This window comes from Lepidochelys olivacea, assembly GCF_965140295.1.
Source record: "Lepidochelys olivacea isolate rLepOli2 genome assembly, chromosome: 7".
Classification (NCBI taxonomy): Eukaryota; Metazoa; Chordata; order Testudines; family Cheloniidae; genus Lepidochelys; species Lepidochelys olivacea.
In genome coordinates this window covers 66,735,690-66,747,723 of record NC_140417.1, presented here as the reverse complement: position 1 = coordinate 66,747,723, position 12,034 = coordinate 66,735,690, and the positions used below count along the sequence as shown (strand labels likewise).

Sequence of the window (12,034 nt, the reverse complement as noted above, 5' to 3'; positions counted from 1 at the left end):
AAGGTAGCACTGAACCGAGATATCCAAAGATTAAAGATAATGTATTAACACACTGCACCAATCAGTCAACTTACATTCTAGTGCAACCCATGGAAATATGTCCAATCTTCAACACAGATGCTTAACATCTCTGTGTTTTAGTTAAGGGAACTACAATAGTAAAACCCAAATTGAGCACATTAAATATTTTGTTGCAGACCTCTTCTTATTCCTGAGCACAAAGAGGTATTTTCTGGCAAGGCAGGCTGAGAGAGAAGTGGAGGGGGAAAGTTGTAAGAGCCAGTGGATCTGTACATATTTTGGCAGATTTACTTAGTAAATTGTTCTGGATAAACATTTAAGACACGTTATTTACTGTTGTTGAATCTGCCCTTAAATGGCAACTGTAAGAGCATGGATAAATAGACTCAGATGTCATCTATTCAGACTACAGTTCCTACAGCGCAGTTTACTTTCATACCCTCTGCTTTTAATCTGTGTCAATGATATTACCAAATCAGTGCCACTTTCACTTATTTAAATCTATGCCAGATAAGGTCCTAGTTTTTTAGCTTCCCAAATAAATGCTTCTGAGCAAATTTTTCTCCATCTTCTACAGCAGAACAGATTATCACAATAAAGCTGCAACATACAAGGGCTCTTGCCTTTTCTGGTCCTGATCCTGGAATTCAACCATTTGCATGCACAATTTCCTTTAGAGTGAATCGGAATCCTGCATAGAGGACTTCCAGATTGATGAAACCAAAAGATCCAGAGTTTAAAGCACAAAACATACATAATGCAAAACTGCATACACAATACTATGCGTCCGCACACAGGGAATATATGATGGCGTGTGGTCTGATTTACAGATTTTATCAGCAGGTGGTTAAGATGTCCTCATTATTATCAAATGGCTTTGCAACTGGTCAGTTATGTAGGTCAATTCAAACCAGTGCCAGTAAAAGCTACACACCACACCACTGTGTATTCTGACAGTCCTGACAGAAAAATATTTATTAGTATTTCAGGGAGTTACAAAAGAAAGTTACTAGAATTACTACCATACCCCTCTGCCTGTCAAACCAGTGGTCTGAGTTAAAAGAGGCCTGATTTTCTGAAATACCGAGAGCCCACATCTATTTTAATCAACTGCAAGCTCTCTGGGGCAAGGACTGTCTTTTACTATGTGTTTGTAGAGTGGCTATCATAACGCAGTCCCAATCCCCAATTTCTACTTTAATACAAAACACAAATAATAATCCTAAAAATAGGTGCCTATCACCGTGGAAAATGTAACCCTGTAAGTCCTAGCACACAGACCTGACACGGAAATTACAATTCAAAGTCACCAGCACAAGATTTTAAAAAATATTGGGCTTGTGTCTGCCTCATGCTTCTTTATGAAGTATAAACAAAGTCTGAATGGGTTTTTCTTTGCTTGCACTTATACCTTAGACGCTAGGTTCCCTGTAAACTGCAAGACCACGCAGCAGGCTATTTAGGGCCGCACATGTCCCATGGCCCGGCCCAACCCAGCCACTCTGGAACTGCTGGAGAGAGGAGCCCCTCCCCCGGACCGGCCCAGCCCAGCCCGGCCAGAGCTGCCATAGTGGAGAGATTCCTCACTAGAGATTTTGCTAGAAGACTTCTTGTAGGCCGCGGATGACTGAAGTGAGCTCTTACACCATAACTGAAAGATGTGGGTGTGAGATAGTTAACAAAGATGTCCTTTCTCCCAACTGTTCATTGCACATTAGAGCTTTATGTGTGTTAACAAAAAACAAAAGTTTAAAAAAGTTTGACCAAATATTTCTTCCCCATTCAGTCTCTTGATTTTCAACACTCCTTACACAGGTCATTTGAAGAACCACCACAAGCAGTTTTAAAAGCTTGTCAGATAAGAGGGCTATTGGGGAGGAGCAGCAGAAACGATGAATTGGTTAGGAGTGCACAAAGATGCAGATTTTATTATGGTGGAGCAGCAGGGAGTCCACAGTTAAGTTGCATTAGAGTTTTCAGTAACTGTATACTCTATCTGCACCCAGCGTTCACAAACAAGGAACTACTTCGCAGTGCCTCAGTTTCTATAAAATGGGGATAATACCTACATAGCAGTGCCATCATGAGGTGTACTTAAAGTTCATAAAGTTCTTTAATAAAGTTGGATTGAAGAGATATAATAATCAAAGAAGCATTGTCAGAAGAAAGTTCACTAAACCAGGTTCCTTTTAGAAGGAGCATTCCAATCTTAGATACAAATTGTTAAATCAAATGTAAAAGTGCATCAACCTGCAGCAGAACAAAAAGAGGAAGCTTTCTTTGAAAATGCTTGGGGGAGGCACAGGGTTGCTGCAAGGACAGCCAGAGTAAGCTGTGCACCTGTTGTAAACAAATTAACTCCTGTGATCCTATTGTTGGGAAAAGAGTTATAAGAGTATTAAACAAACATAGAAATTGTAGGAAGGACACAAAGAAATCAGGTAGACCTTATGACAGTCACATCGTTCTTCTTTCCCCCTGCAAACTGCAGCAGAAGAAACCCTCTCTCTCATTTATAATTTGTTCTATTAAGAACGTAATGCCACTGAGGAAGTCTCAAAATTATTTTTAATGTTTTTTTCCCCCTTGGGAAGAGGAAAAGACAGCCAGATGGGATTTCTGTTGACCTATGAACACTTTCCCGCTTTTAACAGTGATGGCTCTTTACTGTCACACACTTCTTACCCTGGTAGCCAGCATTCTCATACTGCCTCTTAACCAGAAACACACTCTAGGCAAATTTTTCTTATAGATAAGCATTCCAATTTGTGGCCACTAAGGCGGCCAAAATCTTATGAGCAACTACAATCCTGTGGAATCCTTAAGGTTTGTGTTGAGACCATGCTGTGTGTGATACTTAATTGAAAACATTACAGCTCTTGAAAAAAGAGCCTGTTCCAGACTATAAAGGCTTTGTTTTGCTTTAACGTTATTAAATTTGGAGGCAGAAAAGGCGAGCTCTTAAAAACCTCACTGTGAGAAAGGAATCTTCTCATTAAGCCCAACTTAAGTCACTGTCCAAAAGCTTCCTTAACACACAGTTAAGGTTGCCTGACAGTGCCTCATTCCTTTCCAGAACGTTGAGTGCACCTATCCTGAAACCTCAGGAAAACAGGGAATACATAGTCAAGGTACACACCAATCCCTCCCCACAACCTCAGTTCTGCCCCCTGGAGCTGGCAAGAGCCACTGGTGACAAAGCGTAAGTATGTTTCATCCAGGGCTGCACTTATAATAGGAAGACACTAGGAATAACTAAGTGAATATGCTATTTTAAGTGGTTGGCTGTGTCCCACAGAACTGTATTCTCTCATTTGTCTGCACACTGCTCCAACAGCTCTTCAGTGTGGTATTAGCAGTTGTATTGACTGGTGCAGGGATACTTGCTGTAGATTGCCACAGCTCATACTGTGATATGAGGAAAGGTGCATCTGCACCCAAATGGATCCGGGGCCCCTCCTTTCTGTGTTGAGTTATGTCGGTTGTGTGGGCAGAAGAGCACAATGGTCTGTTGTTGCCATAGGGATTTGTAGCAAGCTGCAAGCATACATGATAATACATTACAGGAAAGAGGTAAGTTTGGGTGATGTTCCAGGTAACATCTGCCAACTCTGAGGTGGTTTGTGCTGAACGGGTGAAATGCTGGGGTATAGGCCTGGCACGGCCAGCTGGTGTTCACTAAACCCACCCTAAATATAACTTTTGCCTTAATGAGGACACAGCATCACATTTTCTACTGCTGTACTCAGCTCCTATCCCTGGAGTGTTCCGTATCACCTGGAAGGACAGAGTGCTGCAATATTATCTGTCGGGGTGGGCTGGGGTGTCATTCAAAAGAGGGCAGAGTTAAGGGTGCAGGCCACAACTGGCAGTACTTTAATTCTGGAGTTCCTATTTTTCATAGATTAAAGTATAGGTGCATTCGACTTCCTGACGGGGTAAGAGGCACTCTGGTCAACCTCAACCCTGCATTAACCATTTCTGGGCAGTGAATTACCCTTGTTTTTTCAGGAGATGGTAGCAGTGAGGGGGCCATGATGGGAGGGCAGAAGGAGATCACCTGGGGAACACCTCACTGCTGCTCAAACACTTTGTATCTGTAATATCCTGGAACTGGCCTGGCTACAAGAACACTGCATACCTCACTGCCATTCATCTACCTGTTCTGCCCTCTTCCTGGCTCCTTCATGCCTCCTGCTATAGTAGGAGGTGCCATGAGGATGCCAAACTGAAATCAACTGCAAGTGTGTGGTACCAGACGGGGGAGGATCAGAGACATCATTTGAGCTTCAAATATGTGTGTCTGTTTGGGGGAGCATTAAGAACTGTAAAATTTTGAATCATGTGATTTTTAGGAGGCGGGGTGGGGACTGTATTTCAGGAACACCTTGCTCAAAAGATCTCAGATCTGGACCATTAACCCTCCCTGGATTCTCATGAGGCACACAATTTTCAAGACAATCCAAGTAAGGATGTGGATTTCAAAGCACTTAGAAAAACCAGCTGTTAAACAGTAAGCTAGTCTCAACCTTATAAATCTCCCCACTGTATTTTCCACTGAATGCATCCGATGAAGTGAGCTGTAGCTCACGAAAGCTCATGCTCAAATAAATTGGTTAGTCTCTAAGGTGCCACTAGTACTCCTAACCTTAACTATAGTAGCACTATCACCCAGTCATGACCTATTAACAGAGGAAGGCAGAAAGCTCAGGCTGACTGTATTTGGGGAGGGTGGGTGTTTAAACAAGGAAAAGAGAAGAGACGCTTACACTTTAAAAACTGCTGGCTAAGGCGCAGAAGGTGTACATTTCAGAGCAGGCTGAAAAGCTCTTCTGTTCTCAGAGGGTAACAGGAGCACAGCCATGAGACAAGCAGATATTTATCAGAGGAATTGTTTTTTCCTACTAAATGGCCAATTGAAGCCCTTACCATTCTGTCATATAGCTGTGTCACTGAAGCCCCAATAAATAAACTGCTCTGATTAGTTATGAGACTATCTGGAAACCCCTAGGAGACTGATAACACTGGCTTTGTCAGCCAGTCAATCATCATACTCTGCAGTCTCACAGACATGCACAAACAAATAAACTCCAATGCACTTCTCCATTTATTTCACCCCTCCAAGTCCCCTCTGCCAACAAGTGTGTTAAGCTGTTAAGCAAAAGGTCCTTACAAAACAAGGGCAGATAATATTTCACCAGGTACAGAAAACTGTAACAAGATCAGGGCACAATTTATATACACTGTATGCATTTGTGTATTAAGCAGATAGACCGGTTAGTACCCCTCAATTAATACCATCCTGGTCCAGATTGACTTATGCTTGTGAAATAACTCGCCAGGAGACTGTTTACACACACAGCTCCTTCCCCTCTCCCCCTCCCACCCCCCATTACCTCCTCCAGTGATTTCTTACACATGGTTTACAATAGCAGAGGCAAGAAGCAGTTTCAAGAGGCCAGACACAGTGATTAGAAAATTACCATGTTGATTTCATATCACGCTGTATGGAAGGTATATAATGTCTGCTGGCTTCATTCTCATGCTAATTTTCAGTAGATACATTTATTAATATCTAGTTTGGTATTGCTCCCCGTTCCTACCTTACGTTAAGCTTTCAGGAAGTAGTGGCTGCTGTGGAGAGTAGTAAGATAAAAACATGTGCCCTTGACAATCAACAAAAATCTGAGCAACCAGTTGAGTCTGCACCCACAATATACATGGAAGCTGGGCCAGCCAAAGTTAGTTCTACCTCGCCACGGCCTTAGCACGGTAAAGAAGGCTCAGAGCAACCAAGAATGCCTCTGATCTTGCACTCAATACAGTACTGAGAAACTGAAATATGGTTCTATTGCAAAGGAGATAGTAACAGTTCTGCCAGCAGGGCAGGGAGCCACAGAATAGTTTATAAGCGGTGTATGAAAAAAGAGAGAGAGAGAGAGAGAGAGAAAATTCAAGGCTGCATATATCTGGAGAAGGACGTCTTAGTATTATGACATCTGTTTTATAAATCGACTCTCCACCATCCGCTGACATATAAACATTTAGTCAGGAGAAAATCAAATAGCAAGCTCCTTACACAGACAAACAGTGAACAGTAGGGGCAATCCAAATCCACAGATTTATGGTACTTCCACAGATATCTGTAGTGCCATGAATAGTAAAGGGATTTTATATTTAAAAAAAAGCCTACCTAGATTGAACCAATAGGCTCACCTTTACTTTGTGAAGCAATTCACTGCATCTTTGTAGCGTCAAAGAGACACAGTATCAACAAAAGGATAAATTTCCCATATTCATTTTAATGAAGCGTTAACTTGATAGTTTAGATGTGACCACTTGAATGCTAACATTATTAAATAACAAAACACCCAGCCTGAATTATTGAACTATCATTACAAAGGCCATATGGATCTATTTTGTTTTTAGCCCTTTAGAGCCACCTTTAAAAAGTAAGCTATCATTCCCTCACCTCAGAAACAATTGGAGCCAGCTGTTCCAGAATTGAATGATAGGAATATAAGCTACTGTTTTTACCCCATATGCAGGTTTGAAAGGTATAATTATCTCAGCTGATGCGAACATAAGACAGCTTGAATCAAATGAACATTTCTGAGTTACGCAGAGGGGTATGTTCCTTGCAGATTTGGGTTGTTCCCTCTGATTAAAGTTAATTTATATTACCATGGGCTGGATAATTCAGCTAGGCAGACTACGGACCTATACAAGACAGTTTTCTCTCTTCCACTCAAAAAGTACTGTCTACAATATTTTTCCTCCTTCTCTCCTTGGGAGAAAGTTGTACCACTGTGCTCATATAATCTGAGCCCAACATTTGCAAGGAGTAAAAACCACTCCATTTTCAATGCATCTCAACCTATTAGAAACAAAGCATCACATGACCAAGCCTAAGACCATCTCTATCTACTCTCATAATACACTACTGCCTCCAACAGTCAAACTAGGATGATCCATTATACCTCCTCACCTGGACATTTCTCTTGCAACCTACAACCCCTTTAAAAACCTCCTAAAATTAACCAACCTAAATGCAGATTGTTCTATAAAATCCAATGTAAACAAAAAAAATTGCTAAATAAGAAGTTTTTGCTTTGGGGGAAGAGAGAGGAATAAAATCAATATGACAAAGTAACACTTGGATTTGCAAACCTTTTGTTTTTAAACCAAAAAGACACCCATTTGAAGAATAAATTATTCCTAGCTCCACTAACACTGCCTAGCCTTATGTCAGCAGAGAAGTTCAGATTCACACAAAGATCAGTGAAACAACAAAATGCTCCTACCATATTGAACTACTGGATATACCCCATGCATATTTGCTTTGTACTACATCTTGATGAAATATGCTTCCTCTTTAAAAAACAAACCAACATCTTAAATGGATAAAGAAGTCTTGTCAGCACAGTAGCTGATGAGTGCAATCATAAACCAATTCTCAACTCTGCAGCAATATTCTCTCCATGTCTTTACAGTAATACTGTATAGGATTTCAAAGAAATTGGTATAACTAGGAGGAAACAAATTAGTCAATTGCACAGTGGTCAGATTCGCTACCACAGGCACCAATTGCAGTCCCAGGTATGTATAAAACAGATTTTACAGGTAGAACAATAACTAGATTACTCTCTGCACTGTTTGATTCCCCAAGTTGTTATGCCATGATGGCCAAAAACTAGTGGATCCTGGGCCACCCTTATGTTCACTCCTCAAGACACACTGTACTCCGGGTAACTTGGAAATACACGGCGCCTGTTGCCTCCAAATGCTAGGGCACATGTTAGCAAGAGAGAAGGCAAAACAAAAAACCAAATTAACAAACTTGTCAGTTTTTCCAGTTTACAGTGAGAAACCAAGCTTTCCTGGCAGATAACACACATGTCAAGTTGCTAGGGACCAGCCAACTTTGAATCAACTGTAGTGTCACTGATGTAATTACCATCCATGAGTTTGGAACCTATAAAAAGTGGAAGAGATATAGGGAAAAGGGCAGGCAACTCCCGAGAAAAGTTATGAATGGAAACATATGGTACCTAGAATTCCATCACTTCAACTCCTTGTAAACCTTTCTGAGTATTAAAAAAAGTCCTTTAAGTAACAGGAAAAAATAACTATTATCTTTTGAGTGGTACAATATTTTGGAAAACAAAGTTCTACACCACACTCATATCCAGTTTTCATGATTTCAGACGCTTCAAAACATGCACGGTATAGATGTCCGGCAACATGGTTCTTTCCCCAACAAAGTTTTAACTGTGCCTTTGCCATAGACTCAATTTTTGAAAACATTACATTTTATTTAAGGTGTTGTGGACCTTAGCCGCTGTAAACAATGAAAGCATCCATTCATGTTGACATGCATGAGACAGACAAATGAAGTACTAAATTCACTGGCTCTGTTTTTTATTTTTCAATGAAAATAAAATCTCCTTTAAGCTTAGCCTACAAAGTAGACAAGAACTACTTTTAATATAGGGCAAAACCACAGATCCAGCAATTAAATCCTGAGCAATTTTTTTATTTTGTTCTTCTTTTTACATCCTAAAAAGGCAGTTCTAGAATTTCAGTTCTCTTGTTCCTTAAAACAATTTTTATTTTTTTAAAAAATATACAGGCTAGATACTTCAAAATTCATATCATTTTTGCACTCAGGAGGAAAAACATTGTAGTCTCCTTCCTTAGCCTCAGAATTTTGAAGAAACTAAAAATGTAATGATATTTAACAAAAGCAAAATTGTGTCCTCTAATTCGGGGTGTTAACATTATTTTAAGTCATTTTTTTCCACAATCTCATTTTAATAAATGGCCTTTTATCTCCCCAACTCCCACCCGAACTCAGAAGAAAACAGTGTCACCAAATGCACTCAACCAGCCTCAAAGTCACACGTGCTCTATTGCAGATCTTGCTTTCAATGTGTCTTTTGTTTGATGGCTGGTGTTTCAACATCCTCGACTTGAACAGAAAAAGGTCAGCGCAAGTCTTCTGGCATTCATAAACCTGAATCAGGCCCCGCCAAGAGAAGATTGATGCCATAGTAAACTTCCCTCGATCAAAAGAAGGGGGTGCAAGTTTGAGGCAGAGACCAACTCTGTTGTCTGCTAGATTAAGCCTAATTCTCCCAAAGACTGTTAGTAGTTCTAAGTGTATAATTTTGCTGAACCTCTTTGTCAAACTTTTCCTCGGTTGCCTGTATATTAATTTCGGGTTAGAACTTTTGCCACAGTGCAAAATTATTGCACAAGTATTATAGCTGGAATAGTCTTTCATTAGCAAGAGCCCTGCCTAATCATTTATCATGGGGCTTTTTTTTTTTTTTTTACCTTTGCATCCATATCCTATACCCACCCCCCATTCTCCTGTCTGGAGAGGAGGAGACTGCATCATTAACCTTCCAATTTACAAGGCCAAGTTCCATATTGCAGCTATAGAGAAGCTGTTGCTAAAGATTCCTTAAAAGCTCTGGCACTTCAAGGCAGTTGGAACTACTCAACCAGAGGCCAGAGCCAGAGCTTTGCCAAAGCATTAATGGGCTTTTGCCCTTTTAAATTTTATAAGCCTGTTGCCTTTCTGATGCACACAGTTCTATTCAGGGTTCTAAATGGCCATTTCATATTTAAAAGAAAGCTTGCATAGGTAGCACCCTAAAACTACCCCAGGTCATTCATCTCCCACCGACTCTCTTACTGTCTCTTAGGAAACCTTTGATAGAGCATTTGTTCAGGCTGCCAAGTTAAATCCTCCTCCCTCATGTCAATGCATTGAAAAAAGCAGTCAGAATACCAGCTTTACTCAGGCCTGCTGAAGTAAATGGAGAAAACCAATTCCTCTGTCACTACACAGAGCCATTAAGCCGTTTGCAGATTATTAACTGAAGCAAAAAGAATATACACTCTGCACAATCAGACAGTAATGCAGGGCTATTGCTTAGAATTATCTTCAGTCTCAATAAATTACCTATATGTGGTAGTTTCTAATTCTCAGTCCAGCTGCCTGGACCAGTTAGTAAGACCCACAATCAGAGCAATTTGTTATGTTTTCGCCATTATACACATCAGTTTTATTAAGCATATGAATGAGGTCTGCAGTTACAGAAGGAACTTAACTCAAAAAACTAGTCTTATGCTTTCCACCACAGACTCCAAAGTAGGATTGAAATTAAACTATACACGTGTAAAACAAAAGTTTGCAGTGTAGAAAAATGGGTATAGTAACAACTTCCCCGTTCCTCCTTTTACATCTCCACTCCCCCACCCCCACCAGAAAATCAACCTGGAGAACCCCATCCCAGATGATTAGAGCAAGGAATACAGCATGACTAGATGGCTCCTATTTTTATGTTTACATTCCTTAAGTGTCTTTTAACTGGCTGGCATTCTCCCTTTTACTGCAGCTAGCTCAACCAGTCTCCCGTGAAAACGATTCCCTCCTTTTTCTTTTCACAATGGCAAGAAAGCAGGAGCTGGGTTCTTTCAATCGGCCCCTCTCCCCCCCCCCCCCCCAGCTTCCTGGACAGATGTACACAGGAGAGAGAGAGAGAGAGAGAGAGACTACTCCTGCCTAGTGATTGAGAGAGGCCCCAGTCCCAACTGGCTTTCAAAACCCAGACACAAGGAATTTACACTCAGGCAAGCTTCCCAAAGCCCGGAAAACATGCCCGATCCCCCCTCCACACACACTCGCTTTCTCCCTCCCCCCGAAAAAATACTTTGCTATTACAACCGTCCTCTCCCCACCCCTTACCCCCAAAGATTCTTCAGTGCCAGCTCGATTGACTACGAGCCTGTCGGTGCACAACCGGAGCAGTCAGGAAAGGTAAACTGGCCAGAAAACAGAAGCTATCCGGATTATTTTAAAACCTCCTTTGTTTTTATGGCACAAGATCGCTCGCTCTCTTTCTCTCAGGCATGCCTAATTCGCCTCATTGTTTCAGCTTTTAAAACTTAGATCTACAACACGAAAGATCCTTTCCCCTTCTGCTATAATTTTCAAGGATTCCTCCTTTTACAGTCACTTCACACAAGACACCTATTTCCCCAACACTAGCCCCTTCCCTCCCCAGCTCACAGGGGTTGGGGGAGTGATCCGAGCCCCACACCCACATAATATAAAACACTCTGGCTCCTTAATCTCTATTCGCTACAATCACAAAAAGGCAAGGAATTTCCTTTTCCGCTGGATCTCCTGTTTTCTTTTTCTGTCTCATTCCCCCTTCTCCTCTCCTCCTTTTCCAGACACACAGATACAACCTGTCCCTTTAAGAAGTCTTCACACATTTTCTTATCTTATAAAAAACAAATGTTCTCTCTCTCTCTCTCTATATATATATATATACACATATATATTTCCTTAGCTTGGTTACTCCATTGTTTCGCCTCATTCAAGACACAATCCTTGCCCGGTCACAAACACAGGGAGGTGTGAACGTAAGACTGAAATAGACACGAAACTTACCTAGATTGCACAGCAGGCTTGCAGTAAGAAATATAATAAGGAAGCAGGCAGCAAAAATCCTCTTTCCCCAGCTGATTGGCAGCTCTGTTCAGGTGCTTTTAAAATATTTTTCATTTAAAAGCGGTTTCTCTCTCCTGCTCCCCCCCTATACAGACAGTGAAAAGGAGCTCAATGTTAGTGGGTGAGTAAGTGAATCAACTAGCAGAGAGCACAGCAAGTTGAAGTGTCAAATTACATTGGCTATTCTATTACCAAAGGGCCATGCTTTGTGGCTGTTGGCAAAATCTGTCCCAGATTCCTATCTGAAAGGGAGCTGCCTCCTGTAGGGATGTTCTGTCCCTCGCTCTCTATTCTCGCCCCCTCTCTTCCCTCCCCGCATCCCATAAAGTTAAAAATAAAAATATTATTTTACACGATTTAAAAAAAACCCACAAACTTCCTCTTAATCCTAGTGAATAGCGTGCAGTGCAAACCATCCCAGATTAGAGAGTGAACGCATGGGACTATCCTCCCCTCTGCGTTTTGATATTGCTGAAGAGGGGG

The 12,034-nt window shown here is 41.2% G+C and overlaps 1 protein-coding gene across 11 annotated transcripts in view; it reads right to left on the bottom strand.

Annotated features, from left to right (window-relative positions):
- ZMIZ1 (zinc finger MIZ-type containing 1) overlaps positions 1–11,669 on the bottom strand; it is a 470,647-nt gene extending 458,978 nt beyond the window's left edge. For all 11 annotated transcript variants that reach the window (XM_084633918.1, XM_084633910.1, XM_084633912.1 and 8 more), the window contains exon 1: positions 11,492–11,669. The gene's annotated coding sequence lies outside the window, so the exon portion shown is untranslated. The remainder of the gene's footprint in view (positions 1–11,491) is intronic.
- Positions 11,670–12,034: the final 365 nt, after the last annotated feature.